The sequence below is a fragment of the Sceloporus undulatus genome, chromosome 3 (genome assembly GCF_019175285.1).
Source record: "Sceloporus undulatus isolate JIND9_A2432 ecotype Alabama chromosome 3, SceUnd_v1.1, whole genome shotgun sequence".
Taxonomy (NCBI): Eukaryota; Metazoa; Chordata; class Lepidosauria; order Squamata; family Phrynosomatidae; genus Sceloporus; species Sceloporus undulatus.
The window spans coordinates 28,171,925-28,188,406 of record NC_056524.1 but is presented as its reverse complement, the minus strand read 5'-3'; the positions used below and the strand labels follow the sequence as shown (position 1 = coordinate 28,188,406).

Sequence of the window (16,482 nt, the reverse complement as noted above, 5' to 3'; positions counted from 1 at the left end):
CCAGAGTAGGTATTAACAACAGCAAAAACTGAAAATACTTTTTTAGAGCCAAGTTTGTTCATTTCCCAACAGCTGGATGTATCTCACAGTATAACTGTTTCTCTTTCAAAGATGAGTAAAACAAATAGCATGTGATGTCTTCAACTGAAAGAAAATATCAGTGCAAATAGTTTCAGGACTTGAAGAACTTGTAAAAGAGGCATGGCCTTAACTCACCATGAAAATATGAAGTCAGAAATGCTGTTAGTTGTCTGCCTGCTGGTAAACAAAACTTGCTGAACTTGAAAATGCAGCTTTCAGTCGTTACCAAATACTGGCACAGGATTGCAGACATGCTTCTAGCAGATCACTAATCCATTTGGAAACACCCCAAGCAATTAGATGAGGAATGTTGCATGCAGTTGTAGATAGTAGCTTTTTAAATATTTTAATTGTACTGAATAGAAGCAATTGAGCAGATGATTGGATCTGTTCATCAGCCTGAAGAGGTCTGAATTCTAGTTCTTTCTCTTTCCCTCTCTCTCTTTCAGAATGAAAGGCTGACAGGCTTCCTGCTCCACTACAAAATGTTATGCTGATGTGGATTATTGAAGAGATACAAATTGCCATAGCTTGGCTATGATGTTTTCTTGGGGGAAATGTGTGGGTGTATTTTAAAACTGTAGACCTGGCAGTATCTTCTGCAAACTTTTAGCAAGGTTCTGCAGCAAATGGCACAACAGCTGCAACTGGACTCTCAGCTCAGGGGCTTCCCACATTTTGCTGAAACAATGTGCTTATGCTGTCTTATTTCTGATGTTCAAGCATGAGTACTGATGCTTATGTAGTGAAAATGGCACCACCCATGCATTCCAGGGAGGTTTCATCAGGCTTGGCAGGTTGCTGTGGGTTTGCAGGAGAGTGTGCGCGCATACACACGCACACACCAACATAGAGGACAACAATGTGGTAATATGTTTCTCCCCCCCCCCCACCTGAAGTTCTGATTCAGTGAGGATGCATTGTGCTCAGCGCCATGGATTGTTAAATGTTTGTCGAATGGGGATAATGGAAAACTAAGAAGGAGAATGGAATGGCATACTGTATCTTGAAAGTGGGGCTGGCTAGCTGGGTAGACAGAACAGTGGAGCAGAACCACTCCTTACTACAAGATTTTCCAACTCTATTTGCTTATGTAAATACCTAAAACTATGTATATCCTGAATTTTTAAAAGAAAAAAAGTATCCCTACTCAATGGAAATTACTTTTTGCAAACTGAAGTTTGTATATGCTATTAGGGAAATGCAGCCCCCCTCAGAATTACAATCACTCCCATTTTTTTTACAGTTTTTAGGAAATATATGAATATTCATCTTCAAACTAGCTTTTCAAGCTTTTTTCTTATGTTTACTGAATATTGTGATCCCCCTCTCCCGTCGCTGTGGTGATGTCAGTGGTTTTACTGTCTAATTTGTTTTTATTTTTAACTTGTTTTTTACCATGTTTTCTACTGCTTTGAGTGCTATATATTTTATTTTAATATTTTATTATTTTAAATAATAATGGAAGTGATAGTAATTATGATGATGATGTGCTGTTTTGCATAGTTCTTCTACTAGATCATGGAGGGAGGGATGAGAAGCTATGTGCAGCATCAAAGTCTACCTCCCATGATCACAAGAAGTCCTGTAGGAAGCAAGGCTGTGGGTTTTCGGGAAATTTTATTGAAAAGTTCCAATGTCTTAAGTAAAGTATGAACTGATTTAAAATGTTTATATGGTATTACTTCTGTTTACTGAACATAATTGTCACAGTAACCTATAAATATTTGAATAGAAATCATAGAGTTGGAAGAGACTACAAGGGCCATTCAGTCCACAACCCCATTCTGCCATGCAGGCACTTACAATCAAAGCATCTCTGACAGATGGTCATCCAGCCTCTGTTTGAAAACAAAGAAGGAGTTTTCAAGGAGGAGACTCCACCACTCTCCAAGGGAGTGAGTGTGTTCCACTGTTGAACAGCTCTTACTGTGAGGAAGTTCTTCCTAATGTTAAAGTGGAATCTCTTTTCCTGTAGCTTGCATCCATTGTTCTGGGTCCTAGTCTCTGGAGCAGGAGAAAACAATCTTGCTGCATCTTCAATATGACACACCTTTCAAATGCTTACTATCTGGTTAGAAATAATAAATAACTGAATAACAAAAACTATGGTCTAAATATTATATTCAAACAAATTTAAAGTGTTAGGTGAAAACTACTTTTATCATAATGCTTTCCTTGAAATAGTTACAACATATACCTCCCTTATATTGTTTGTTGAAGTTTAAAAGAGAAGGCGCTGAAACTGTTAGCACATTAATTTTAGCACACCCAATAAACCATCTATAATGTGCCGTGGTTGGCTACTCATCTACTTCTACGTTTAACCCTTTTTCATTGAGACCATTGGGGCAACTCCTGTTTAACTGGCATTATCTGTAGAATTTACCTGTACTACTATAGAATTATTTGCCTAACATCATATTGGGACCCATTTACAGTCACTAATGGGTTTATGAAACAGGGTTTATATATATGTAGTTTAGAGACCCTGGGGCAGAAAGTACATTCGGGGGACCTATATTTTTTAATGTTCAAACATACTTGTATGGTTACGTGTGTGTTTTGGGGGAAAAGAAAATTAGATGAGCCTGGGGCCGATTCTAGGCTCGCTCCTGAGTCCTACTGTGTGCCGTGAGCGCCATCTTGGTGCACTGCTATTTACATGGGGCGCATGTCGATGACGTGGCTCATGCGTTGCATCAAAACAGCATGGTGCACAAGGGACGCCGCAGTGCTGCTCTAGGGCGCTTATGGTGCCCCTGTTGCGGCGATCAAAGAAGCCACGTCTCTTTGGGGGCCCTTGACTGGGGGATCCGGGATGGCGCCCCGGTTGCCCCAGCCTAGCTACGAGCCTGGCATTGTCACAAAGAATACAGAACAAGTTTGTCTTCTGTTGCTGCAGCAGAGGGTAGGACCTGGACAAATGGATTCAAATTATAAGAGAGGAGATTTCATCTAGACATAAAGAAGATGATGATAAGAGCTGGGGATGGATTACCTCAGAAAGTGGTGGATTCTTCTTTGTTGGAGTTTGTAAAACAGAGGTTGGATGGCCATGTGCCCAGGGAAGCTTTAGGTGTAGATTCTTGCATTGATGCACTATATGACCCTTGGTGTTCCTTTGAACTCTGCAGTTCTCTGATTCTCTGATGACATGTGAAGCCCTCTCTATGCATCAGATGTTTCAGCAAATCTTCTGGCCATTACACAGAATCAGCTCTGTTTCATTTTTCAGAGTTGACACCATTCTTTTAACACTGAGTCACTGTTAACATACACAACCGCAGTTAGTCACGGGGCTGTGCACACACAACTCTGTAATGTAGGCCCCTCAAAAGAAGGCTAATATCTTGCCAAAGAGAGAGGAATGCTTGTGAAGATATCTCTGTCTCTGGCACACGCTTCCAGAACAATGTAGGATTCTAATTAACTTGAAAGCTCAGTAGCAGGGCATAATCACAGTCAGTTTGGAATTGTGTTCTGCATTCCTCTGTTTTTCCTTTGAAATGGTCAACTCTTTCAAGAAGTTCCTTCAGCCTCCTGGACAATGCAAGTATGATTGCAGGCACCTTGTTTTGCTTGTTGGCTTTTGGGGCCAAATTAACATACAGTCAGTCCTCCTTATCCATGGATTTTTTTATCCATGGATTCGAGTATCCATAGCTTGAATATATTCCAAAAAAGTATAAATTCCAAATAGCAAACCTTGATTTTGCATTTATATATGGGACACCATTTTGTTGTGCCATTATATTTAATGGAACTTGAGCATCTATGGATTGTGTAATCCATGGGGGGTCCTGGAACCAAACCTCAGTGAATAACAAGGGCCCACTGTACAAATTTAAGTATATGATTCAGAAACATGGTTCAGAAGTCCACGTGTCTCTGTTTACATAAAACATTCATAAAATCCCCCTCCTCAGTCTGGACCCATTTCAGCACACAAGGGTGTTTCAAAATTGTAACATTCTGAATCTTTGGAAGAATTTTTCAAAGGGCAATATGTCTAAAACACATACTTCTCTCTTCTTTCACTGTAGTCACCCCTCTCACAGGATCTACAAATGCAGACATGGCCCTTTAACCCCCCCTTTTTTGGAGGGTGGGGTAATTGCATACTTAAAAGCTGCATTGCGTTTGGCCATCTGTTCCTACCAGGACTCAAAAGAGTCTTGCATCGGTAGTTGTTGCCTCAGTGAAAGACCAACCTGTTCCCTCTATTCACAGTGGCATCTGGAACTTCAATTGTTGCACTTGTCAAAATGTTAGATTGCATGTGTGCTTCCAAATTCTGTGTTCAGCCAGAATTGAGAACAGTGGGGCTCTATTGATACCCAGATGCCCCATAGGAAAGGAGATGCCTCTTATATTAATCATGGTGCCTTTCCAGGAGCTTGAAAGTGGGTGCTTGTGGATGCACCTTGTGAAAATATCTGTTATTGTTGTCAACTGCCTTCAAGTCAACCTCGACTCATGGCAATCCTGTGAACGAGACATCGCCATGTCCTCCTGTCCTCAACCACTCTGCTCAGGTCCTGTATGATCAGTCTCTTGACCTCCCTAATTGGGTCTGTCTATATCTTCCTCTCGTCCTACTAACCTTTCTTAACATTATTGTCTTTCCAGTAAGCTGTGTATTCTCATGATGTGGCCAAAGTACAACAGCCTGAGTTTTGATCATCTTGGATTCCAGGAAAATTTCAGGCTTGATCTGTTCTAGGGCCCATTTGTTTGTCTTTTTGGCCATGCATTGTATTCTCAGCACCCTTCAGCAGCACTGCATCTCAAATGAGTTGATTTTCTTTTTGTCCAGTTTCTTCACTGTCCAGATGTCACATTCTATGTGGTGAAGGGAAATACAATGGCTTGGTTGATCTGATCCTAACTTTAGTGTTCAGTGTATATCTTTGCACTTTAGGATCTTGTCAGGTATAAGCCACCATGAGAAATAAATGTAAGATAAAATATTGTGAATATAAAAGACCAAACAGTAATTTGGACCTTCATCTATGGTACTCTGTCCAGTTCTGGGTACCACAGTCTAAAGAGGATATTGACAGTCTTAAAATAAAGAGCAGAACCAACAAGAAGGGTTTGAGGTCTAGCAAATTTATGGCAACATATGTTACTATGGGCTAGAAGCATCTCAGTAAATGTTTTCATTTGGGGCCCACTCAGATGGGGTTAGAATGCAAGTCCCAACAGCCTAGCCAGAATAACCAGTGGTGAAGAATGCTGGGAACTGCAGTTCAGCAACATTTGAAGAGTCAGCTGATTTTCACTTATGCTTTATTGTATCAGCTGTAACAAATTCAAAAGACTGTGCTTCTAGAATGTAAAAAGAGCTTGGAAAAGTTACTTTTTTCCATCATGGGAATGTAGCCATGCTAACCAGTGGAATTCTGGACATTGGTAGTCCAAAAAGTAAAATTCTCGAACTCTCTGTGTGAGACTGCTTCTGAAATTGAATTGTTAAGTGCCAATAATCAAATCACACATAAGTCAGTGGTTCTTTTCTCCTTTCTTACCTGCTAATGTCATTTGCAGATGGAGGAAGTTAACCAAGAGTTGTCCAGAGGCTGCACTAGTAAAATTCATGCACAGAGCTTGTTCAGCCACCTCCCAGGTATGTGGAAAGAATAGGGTTAGATATATCACCCCCTCCCCCCCAAAAAGGCAAAAAAGAAGAGCAGCACATCTCATCAAACTTCTTATTTAAAACTGATTATATGTACCGGTACATGTGAAATGAAATGACATCAGGTAAGCCATGCATGAGTAAACAAAAGCATTTTGAACCTTCTAGAGGCCACTTGGAGGCTTCTTCCAAAACACATCCAGGGATGGTTTTTTCCTTTCACCAGCCTTTACTTTTCTGATGATTTCTGTATTAGTGGCCATCCATATAGCTCATTCTTTAACATGCTGACAATAGCTGATGAGGCAGGCTTATGTGCTTTCTCTTTTTCTCTCTCTTTGTTGTTCATGCATGCTCACTAAGGCATTCAGGATCTAGCTGGAAAAGAATCCTACATTGTTTACTGCAGTCACGTTGCTACAACCCAACTCCAAATGTCTCTGTTTCTCCAGCCCTCCTTAACCATTTTCCCAGTGTTGATGCTGTTTTAAAAAATGCAGCTAAGCAGAGGACAAGGAGATTTGGGCAGGTATAAAAAGACTTTGTAAAAAGTAGTATCTTTCTCAGAAGCTCTCATCACTGAGGTATGCCTGTACTCCTACGTGAGTATTCAGTTGAGAAGGTGAATTTTCTCCATAGCTGAAGAATTCACTGCAGTTTTTTCATTAAAAAAATTGGTTAAAGACAATATTTCTTTACATCCGTCTTCCATCCTTGAAAAAAAGGTGGGGTTTTTTTTTACATTTAAGTTGAATAACTTAACCAAAATCACTAGAAAGACTGGAGCATGTTCAACTACATTTTCATGATGAAAACTATTTAAGGCCTAAAAGAAAATGAGGTTGCTTGGGAAAAAAAGCTGTTCTTTATCTGTTGGAGATCTAAACATAGAAGTGTAGCAAACTGGCTGTTAGGGCTGACAGTGTTTTTCTTCCTCCTTCCTTTAAGTATAAATAGCAATAATAATAATGAGTGCTACTAAACTGGCTTGCTCTTGTGACAGTCTGACATGTTTTGTAAAAATCCCAAATGCCCTAACATTCACATATTACATTGCATGATTTTCCCTCATTTAGTTTATTACCTAAATGGGCTAGGTTTTTTTTTTACAAGCTCTGATTAGAATAATTCATGTTAAGTGCAACATCATAGTTAAAAGAATGGAATGAAATTTGTGTTTTTCTGGAATAAAACTTGAATATAAGCAGGCCTACAAAGTACACCAAAATCCCCTGTAAAGATAACCACTGGACTGCATTTTTGTTTTATTTTTTGTCCTTGGTTTTTTTGGCTATGTTAAAGGGAAATGGAGCAGTAAGAGATCTAAAGGAATGTGCAGAATTGTGAGAACTTAGTCTTGTTATGAAAAAAAAAGGAAATGGCTTCAACAGGTCATTGAAAAATTGACCATTTGTTCATTCCAACACTTTTTTTAAAAGGTCGCTTCTAACTAAAAGGTTGAGAGTACTACTAATGCAACAGGAAGTGGTATCACAATAGTATCAGGGTGTAGCAGTTCCTCTTGGAAGGTTTCTGTGATTAGTAGAAACAATCCCTCTTATTGATAGCCTAGGCTAATGGTTTTGATTAGAGTAGGAAAGCACTAACTGTACATATAGGCTGTACCCAATTGTAATCAATCTGAATTTTTTATTATTTTTTAAAATACAGCTTACATGAGTCTACTGGTAGGCTTCCAGATTAGTTCCATGCTTATTTACTTTTTAGCAATTCTACATCTTCATGTAGTCTTGGATCAACAATTCATGAGATCACTGGCTGAAACTTGTAATAGGTGACAAAATGTACCTTGCTCTGGAGTAAAGTAGGGTAAGCAATAAATAGATAAGAAATAAGTAAAAAAAAATTATTTGCTAGTTCTTCCTCTCCCATCCCAGATTTTCCTTTAAAATGGAATTTAGCAGGAATGACAGCTTCCCTGGCTCTTTTATAATGATAGTAATTTGGTAGGGAGAGGCACTGTCCTCGTCCACACTAGCTTCAACTGCAGCGTGTTGGTTTATATACACGATGGTAGCAGAAAAAGGGTAGGAGAGAGTTATCAGGCATTTAAGCAACAGGGACTGGTTCGAAAGATGTCTGAGAGCCTTGTCTACCATACCTGACCTGATGGCAAGTGGCTAAATAGGATAGGGTAGTTGTGTGACTTGTGAATGCCATTGCTGAAGAGATAAGTTTAACAGACGTTAAAACTGCTCTGTTTTCATAGTTGCAAAAGACATCCTACGCCAGAGGACTGTTAATGCCAGTAATTTTTAGCATGTTATAGGTCAGGGAAGTGTGACACAGTGCTGTGGAATGCACAAGCTACGTGCCAGTTTGTAGTGGGGTATTGCATTAAAGCTGCGCATAAGATATTTCTTACAAGAAGCATGCACTTTTCCAGCCTTTTCTAGTTCATTACCTTGTCAACAGAAAGTATGAGCCCAATCTTGCCAAAGATACTTTAGATTTTTTTTTTAATGTACCATTAAGTTGTGGACTAATTATTTCTAGGTAGTTTACAATGTATTCTGGATGATGTTCCATTCATAGAATTGGATTTGTGGAAGAATATTTCTCCATTTGTTCTTCCTGTGTGCCTCCAAGTCATTTTTAACCCTAAGGTGAACCTATCATAGGGTTTTCTTGGCAAATTTCTTCAGAGATGGTTTGCCATTGCCATTCTTTGAGGCTGAAGAATGTGACTGGCCCAAGATCACCCAGTGGATTTTTATGCTCAAACAGGGAATTGAACTCTTGAGTTCCAGAGTTGTGGTCCAGTGCTCAAACCACTGCACCACACTGGCTCTCATAAGGCCTCTTAACAAGTTCCATACAATGTGAACCTATAAATTCTGAAGGTTGTAAAAAGGTATAAGGGAATCCTGTAAAACCTTTGAGACAAATTGAGAAAAAGAAGTTTTTACCATAAGTTTCTGTGAACTCCTTCCAATGTGGTGTCTGCTGCTTTGTGGTCTACTTTTTCCTTTAATTTCTCACTCTCTAAAATGGGAATAATACTGGATTAACTCAGAGTTGTGAAGCTCTCAGGGCTGACCATAGGAAAGTCACTTAAAGAGTAGCTATAAAGATAAAATAGGCATGGGAGGTCTTTTAAGCTACCTTGGGAGGAAAGTCACAATATAAGCTTAATAAATAAATGCATTTATAGACCTTGGTGCTTAATGTTCACAACAGAGATACAGGATTGTTGGTGTTCAGCTGGAAGAAGGTCTAAAGACTGTGACAGAGATGTACAAAGAAAGGCATTCAAAAACATGAATGTTTTCATGAATAGCTTCTCTTATTTCCATAACTTCTCCCTCCTCCCCCTTCCATTTCTATTTGTGATATGGAGAGGTTTTGAGGACTGAATTGTTCACTTGCAAAGGGAGGGGACAAGAGTTTGAAACAACTTTTCCTTTTTAAAGTTTAAGCAACGTCTTTCTTCATAACTGACCATTTGGAATAGTGATTGAGAACATCCTGTTCCCATGTGGAATATGTTTATTGTGGAATGCAGTTAGTAGGTTTATGGCAATCATAAAGCCATTCTTTGTGTGGTTTTAGGTTTTCATATTTTATACTGTATTACAGAAGATCTTGTTCCTGTCTACTTCATACCTTGGAAGCTGGACAGGTGCATGAATGTGCAAGGCTTTGTTTCCTTGAAAACGTGAATGTCTGTTTATATGTCAACAAAGGCAAAATGGAAGTTAAAAATGAAGGATTATTGTCATATAGTTCTATAAAACATAGACGTGAAAAAGGAAGCACTAGCAAATAAAGTATTGCATGAAAAGCTGTCCCGGACTGTAGTTCATACTGAGAGAAAATAATTATGTCTGGCTAGATATGTATTCATTCACAACTAGTTCACATTCACAACTAGGGTGGAACTAAATGTTACAGAACAGTATCCTTGGACCTGTTCCCCTCTTGATATGTAGGACCACTGCAATTGCTACACTGGTTAGTGATGGCAGGATTTGTCAACCAACACACCTGGAGGGCACCAGGGAAAGGCTTCTCACTCAAACATCAATTCCAAGTTTCCTATAGTGTTGTTAGATGTTGAAGATGAAGGCTTTCACAGCCGGCATCCATAGTTTTTTGTGGGTTTTTCGGGCATCATGGCCATGTTCTGGAAGAGTTTATTCCTGACATTTTGCCGGCAACTGTGGCTGGCATCTTCAGAGAATGCTGGCATGGAAGTGATTAGGGTATATATACTGTTGGTTGAGAGGAAATTATTTACCGGTATATGTTAACCTGTATATTGTTCTGTTGTTAATGGCAAGGCCTCAGGGTGTCTATTTAAATAGTGATCCATTGTCTGCTGGGAAACCCCCCTGACCCTGGGTGGTTCTCCTTTGCATTTGTTTGGTCCTTATTTTGGTGTTTTTCAGGACTGGTAGACAAACTTTGTTAACTTTCAGGTTTTTTCTTTCCTGTTGAAGTTGTACAGGTGTTTGTGAATTTCAATGGCTTCTCTGTGCATTCTGACCTGATAGTTGTTGGGAACCATTCTCTTTCTCCATATTCAGTTCTGATGGTAAAATAGTAGTACAAGACATTTCACCATCACCATGTGACTCATCAAGCTACTTGGGTGGATAGAACATAAATATATATATTTATTTGATTAAATTTTCTGAACAAGAAAATATTTATAAATTCCTGTGAAAATAAATATGCAACAAACTAGGCATTTAATATTATAAGCTTTTCTTTTGAAGACAGAGTTAGAGTTGGTTGATTTCTTCCAATATTATTGTTGTTGTTTTTGGTTTTGTGTTGTTTTTGTTGTTTTGAAGTCATTCCTGACTTACGGCAACCGTAAGGTGAACCTATAATGAGATTTTCTTGGCAAGATTGTTTGGATAGGGTTTGTCTTTGCTTTCCTCTGAGGCCGAGAAAATGTAACTTGCCTAAGGTCACCCGATCGGTTTCCATGGTTGAGTGGGATTCAAACCCTGGTTTCCATAATCCTAGTCCAATGCTCAAACTCTACCCAAAATTGCTTCTGACTACAGCTCCACAATTCCAGCTCCACAGCCCTGGTAAGAGCTGCTGGAATAGAGACTTCCTTGGCGGGTAGTGGACTATTGAGTTTTTTAAATAGAGGCTAGATAGACATCTTTCAGGAGTGCTGCAGTTATGTATCTCTGCATGGCAGAGGGTTGGACAATAGTCCTTGTGGTCCATTCCAGCTCTATGATTCTTGTCCTAGGATCACAAAGAAGAAGCATGATAGTTATATACATTCTTTCCCTCCATGTAATGAAGTGAAGGACCTACAGCTGCTCACTAGAGGTGTTACCTTTCTTGTGGAAGCTTATAGTTGGCTGGCTGCAGCACATAGAGACAAAATCAAGTAATACTGCTGCAGCTGCTTTGTGTGGAAATGCCTGACCTTTTGGATGCTTTATCCAGATGATGGATTTGCCTCCAGCAATCACTGAGCAATTGTACCCTACCATTTTGAAAAGCAGTCCGACAGTATATTAATTATCAAGCCTACATTGTAATGGGAGTGTGTGCTGATAGAGTCTGAATTCCAAGTTGAGTTTGCAGCTGTTCTGACTTTACAATGAGAATGAATTCAATCAAAGATTAGTTCTGTTATCCATTTCTCTTGTGCCTTACTGTTCCCATATTTCACTGTCATTTTTGTATCCTGTTTGCTGTATCTTGCTTATTACATTCTTGTTGTATGCCTTCAAGTAATTTCTGACTTATGGTTGACCCTAAGGGGATCCTATCACAGTGTTTTCTGGGTCTGAGAGTTTGTGACTTGTCCAAGGTCACACACTTGTCCAGTGGGTTTCCATGACCAAGTGGGGAATTGAACCCTAATCTCGAGAGTTGTAGTCCAGTGCTCAAACAACTGCACTACACTGGCTCTTCTATAGTCTAGTCCCCCTTAAAATTAATATAGAAAATCTTGATAGTTTCAAAGGAAATTTATCAGGGCCAATTTCAAGACAGCAAGAGTTGTTTTTGAAGTGCCCAGTTTAACTGAGTTGCTTGTTTCAGGCAAGACACTCACTCTTACTCCAAAGAACATAGGATGTAGCTACCACACCTTATCCTTCCTTCCAATAGCCTGCAAGGTAGCTTAAGCAGAGAGGAAAAAAGCTTCTTGTATTATTATCTCCCAGCCCATAGCTCTTTGTTTTATTTCTTGCTTGTTCTGCTTGGTTACCTCTGGCAGAAATTCCCACAGGAGACTTCCACTATCTGCTGCCTTAAATTCCCCTATGAGCCTCTTTCTGGAGTCATTCATTGCCTGGATCTTGTGCTACAAGTACTTTTATTTCACTAGTAAGCTTTATTCACAATGTCCATATAGACAATATTTACTGAAGATAAAAATGTGAAAGATAGGCTTGCTTGATCCCTCTGAACATGTAGTGACTGATAGGTTGTCCTCCAGTTCAAATGCAGTTCCAGCTGCAAACTCAGCAGAAATAATCTTCTTTTCCTTCTATTTATATCCCGTCTTTCTCCCAATATAGGGAGCCCTTCTCTGTGACATGGTAATAATAACAGTGACCTACTTTACAGGGCTTGTTTTACGGGTTACTGAGATGGTGTGTGTACAACCCTATGAACACTCTGAAAAGCTATATAAATGTGAAATATTATAAAGTATTATAATTGCACTGTATTGTTAAAATATTTGTTTGTCAGGGTAAGCTATACATGGTACCATACCACTTCCCACGTAACAAGCTGATGTTACAAGGGAATTGTTGAAATTTGGTTTGCAACAAAACAAAACAAAACCCTTTTCCTCCTTTTCCTTTGGGAAGAGAAAAATCTGACCCAATCTATAGCCAGCTACCACAGACAACTATCACAATTGCCACTGCCAAATCTCAGTGGTTAAATCAGCTGTGTGTCTCAGATGGGTAGGTGAGTGGTTCCAGGGCAAGCCCCTATGCCGAGAAGTTGCCTGCCATGGTGGAAATGTATGTATTCATAAAATCTATTAATGAACATCCATTGAACATGTAAAGGAGCAGTTTTGTCCTGTCTTTAAAATATAGTACAGCAGTCCCTCTTTATCCATGGGTTCAAGCATCCACAGATTGAAAATATTTTTAAAAATATACAAATTTCAAAAAGCAAACCTTGATTTTGCCATTTTATATAAGGGACACCATTTTACTATCCATTATATTTAATGGGACTTGAAAATCCACAGATTTGGTATCCATGGGGGGGGGTTGTCCTGGATAACAAGGGCCCACTGTATCATCAAAAACCACAAAACAGTGATACTTTTATTGACTAACCAAAATTGTTCTTCATAACAAAACGGCTTGTAGCCAAAGGATTCAAGATGAACTGGACTGCAAAAGAAGTAGCTTTTTGTCTTGCTAATGGAATTTAAAGTTTATTTCCTGGACTGAATGTCTCAGTACCCACATGGCCAGAAGGAGGAGGGACCCACTTGCATGAATACCCTTCCATTCCATCTGAACTGAGACATCAACCACAACAACTTGACCAAATGCAAGGCTATTTAACACTTTTGCTGATGAAGAAGCCCGTGGAGCTTCAGAAGCTTGCAACATATATATTGTGCATTTTGCTTATTCCAATAAAGGTATCACTGTTTTGTGGATTTTGGATGATACCATACTTTGCTATATGGCCAACACGTCTACCTCTGGATATGTCTCCTGGATTTAAAAATATCTCTGTGTTAGATTACTTAGGCTGACAAATCATTTGAGGTTCTAGATTTGATGCTTCAGTGTTCTGTAGTAGTTCTGTCCTTAACTAACACACATTACCACATATGCTGCGAAAGTCTCCCACAGTAATGTATAGTACATCTCTTTAAAAAGTATGGTTCAGTTACAGAATATTCAGACTTGCTGTCCTGAAGGGTTTCTGGCCCTGTTAAAATATTCCCAGAGGGAGAATTAAAGATAGAAACAAAAATCCTGAAAAACATGAGCGTACTAAATTTCATCTGACCTTGAGAAATTCAAAGCAAGTGTTTGCCCACAAAAAAGTAGAACACCTCTCTCGGTGCTATGAATGCAATTATCTACAGAATATCAAACTTTTAATTCCCTCCCAGCCCTTTCACACCATACACACACATGTACAAGAGGTTTTTAATGGTGATGTGGGAAGAACCTTAACCGTAGATGTCATGTGCTGTTGCTAATCATGTAGTTGATGGTTCTTTACGTAATGCTAGTAAACAGAATTGTAGGAGAAAGGGTTCCATTGCAAAGCAATATGGGTAATTTCTATCCCCATAAAACCATGTGAGAAAGGACTTGAAGGCAAACAATAACACCAGCTAGATTTAATAGGGCTTTGCGACTGAATGAGAGAAGCAGTCTGTCTTGCCTCCATTTTGTCATCATATAAGCCCTCTGAAGTCTGCTGTATTCGTACAAGGCATGTAACAGATGCCACAAAGGAAGCTTTCCCATCTTTAATGTGTATGTTCTTCTGTGGACAGCTAGTCTAGTAATTTGTAACTTTTGATCTATACACACAGCTGAAGGATTTTTTTACACCCAACTTGACAGAATTATTCCCTTTGAATCCTACCAAAATTGTAAACACTGTGGAATTTACACATACTGTACTCTAGATTTATCTTTGTAGCAACAAGGAGGCAATGAATAGAAACTAGCCACTCCTAAATTAGTGGCTGGAGTATTGAAATGGTTGGCATATCAGGTGGTACTTTTTATAAACCTAATGTCAGCCAAAAGAATGTTTGACTAATGTGTGTATGTGATAAAATAAGCAAAATGCATCACTGATGCTAATGAAGGGGAATGACCTCATCATAGCAGTTCATAGAAAGTGCCACTGAGACAGATTATTTGCCCTGAGAGCTGGGGTCAAGAAGTTGACATCGGAAGAGAGGGGTGTGTATGTGTGTGTGTGAGAGAGTGTATGTGAGTGAATGGGTAGTATTTTGATGTGATAACTTTGACAGCTGAGCAAATTAAATATGTATCTAGAGGAAAACAGTAGAATGTCGATGATCCAATACAATTGTTAGTTCCAGCTAGACTAGAGCTATCAAATCAAACAGGATTTAGATAAATTCAATGATATAGCCATGTTAGTCTGTAGAATCAGTATATAGAGAGATCTTGTAGCACCTCTGAGACTAACTGAAAGAAGTCGGTAGCATGAGCTTTCATAGACTTAAGTCTACTTCCTCAGATACATTTTGACATTTGGATGAGGAAGTAAACTTAAGTCTATGAAAGCTCATGTTGCCAACTTCTTTCTTTCAATTAGTCTCAAAGGTGCTACAGGATTTACATGAAAGTTGGCTTTCTGCTTAGCATTTGATTCAATGGTTTACTTGAACTGGAGTTAGTCATTAGATTTAGCAGTCTTACTCTCCAGAAACACCACTGGGTGACCTTGTTCTTCTCTCTCAATCTGACTTACTTCACGGAGAAGTGAGATATGTATTCTATCTTGAGCTCACTGGAAGAAAGAGATATAAATGCTGCTGATAAATAATAACAAATATAAGAAAAACAATATGTCATTAAGTGGAAATGGAAGAGTCACCCCATAGTGCGGGGCATGGAAACTTTCCTTCTATGAAGAGCCATTAACCCATGGGAAAAGATAATCAAGGTGTCATCCATCAGTGAGTAGAACCCAAAGCAAATGTGGACAGAGTTTGCAGATTTACATATTTCTATGCCACACACCCCTTCTCTAAGACACCCTCCGCATGCATGTACACATGCACACAAGCTTGAATTGAGGCCACAGCATGTAAAGAGCTGGATGAGACCCAGGTTAAATTTGGCTGACAAACATGTGCCCATCAAACTGCAGGTTCAACACTTCAGGTGTAGAGACTCAAACGACAGGGTGCAGCATCATCTCCTGTTCCCTTATCTGTTGGAGTACCCCAGGGCTCTGTTCTGGGTCCCCTTCTGTTTTCTCTCTGCACACTGTCCTTAGGTAAACTCATCAGCTCTTTGGGTTTTTCCTACCATCTGTATGCCGATGACACCCAGTTGTATCTTTCCACCCCTGACCTTTCTCCAAGGCTTGAACAGCGAGTCTCGTCTTGCCTCACAGCTGTCTCGCAGTAGATGCGCCGTCGGCATTCGAAGCTCAACATGTCCAAGGTGGAGCTTCTTGTCTTTCCTCCTAAACCCACCCTTCAACACTCCTTTTCTGTCTCTGTGGACAACATTTCTATTCAACCAGTCCAGCAAGCCCGCAGTCTTGGTTTTATCTTTGATTCTTCTCTGTCGTGTATCCCTCAGATCCAGACCACAGCCAAGGCTTGTAGATTCTTTTTGTACATCCCGGATTCGCCCCTTTTCACTCGCTGCCCCTCCTGGAACCTTCTTCCCCCGCGAGCAAGAGCCATCACTTCTTTAACCAGCTTCAAAACGGAGTTGAAGACCATCCTGTTCAGGGCATCGTTCCCAGGCATTGCATAATTGTCACTTGCTATTTGATGTTCTTTTCTTGCCTGTTTTATTGAATCATTTCCTGTATTGCTATGTATTTTATATATGTTATCTTACTAGACAGGCCCCTTCCCCACCACCACTCCCTTCTCCTTCTGTGTCGTGTCTTTTTAGATTGTAAGCCTGAGGGCAGGGAACCGTCCAATTAAAAAGATTGTATGTACAGCACTGTGTAAATTTACAGCGCTTTATAAATAAAGGTTAATAATAATAATAATAATAATAATAATAATAATAATAATAATAATAATA

General features: G+C 39.4%; 1 protein-coding gene across 5 annotated transcripts in view; it reads left to right on the top strand.

The window, feature by feature from the left end:
- LATS2 (large tumor suppressor kinase 2) overlaps nt 1-16,482 on the top strand; it is a 77,534-nt gene that overhangs the window by 37,309 nt on the left and 23,743 nt on the right. Inside the window, exon 2 of one of the 5 annotated variants that reach the window (XM_042457293.1) lies at nt 531-948. The exons of the other annotated variants lie outside the window; for them this stretch is intronic. The gene's annotated coding sequence lies outside the window, so the exon portion shown is untranslated. The remainder of the gene's footprint in view (nt 1-530; nt 949-16,482) is intronic. 5 annotated transcript variants of the gene reach the window in all.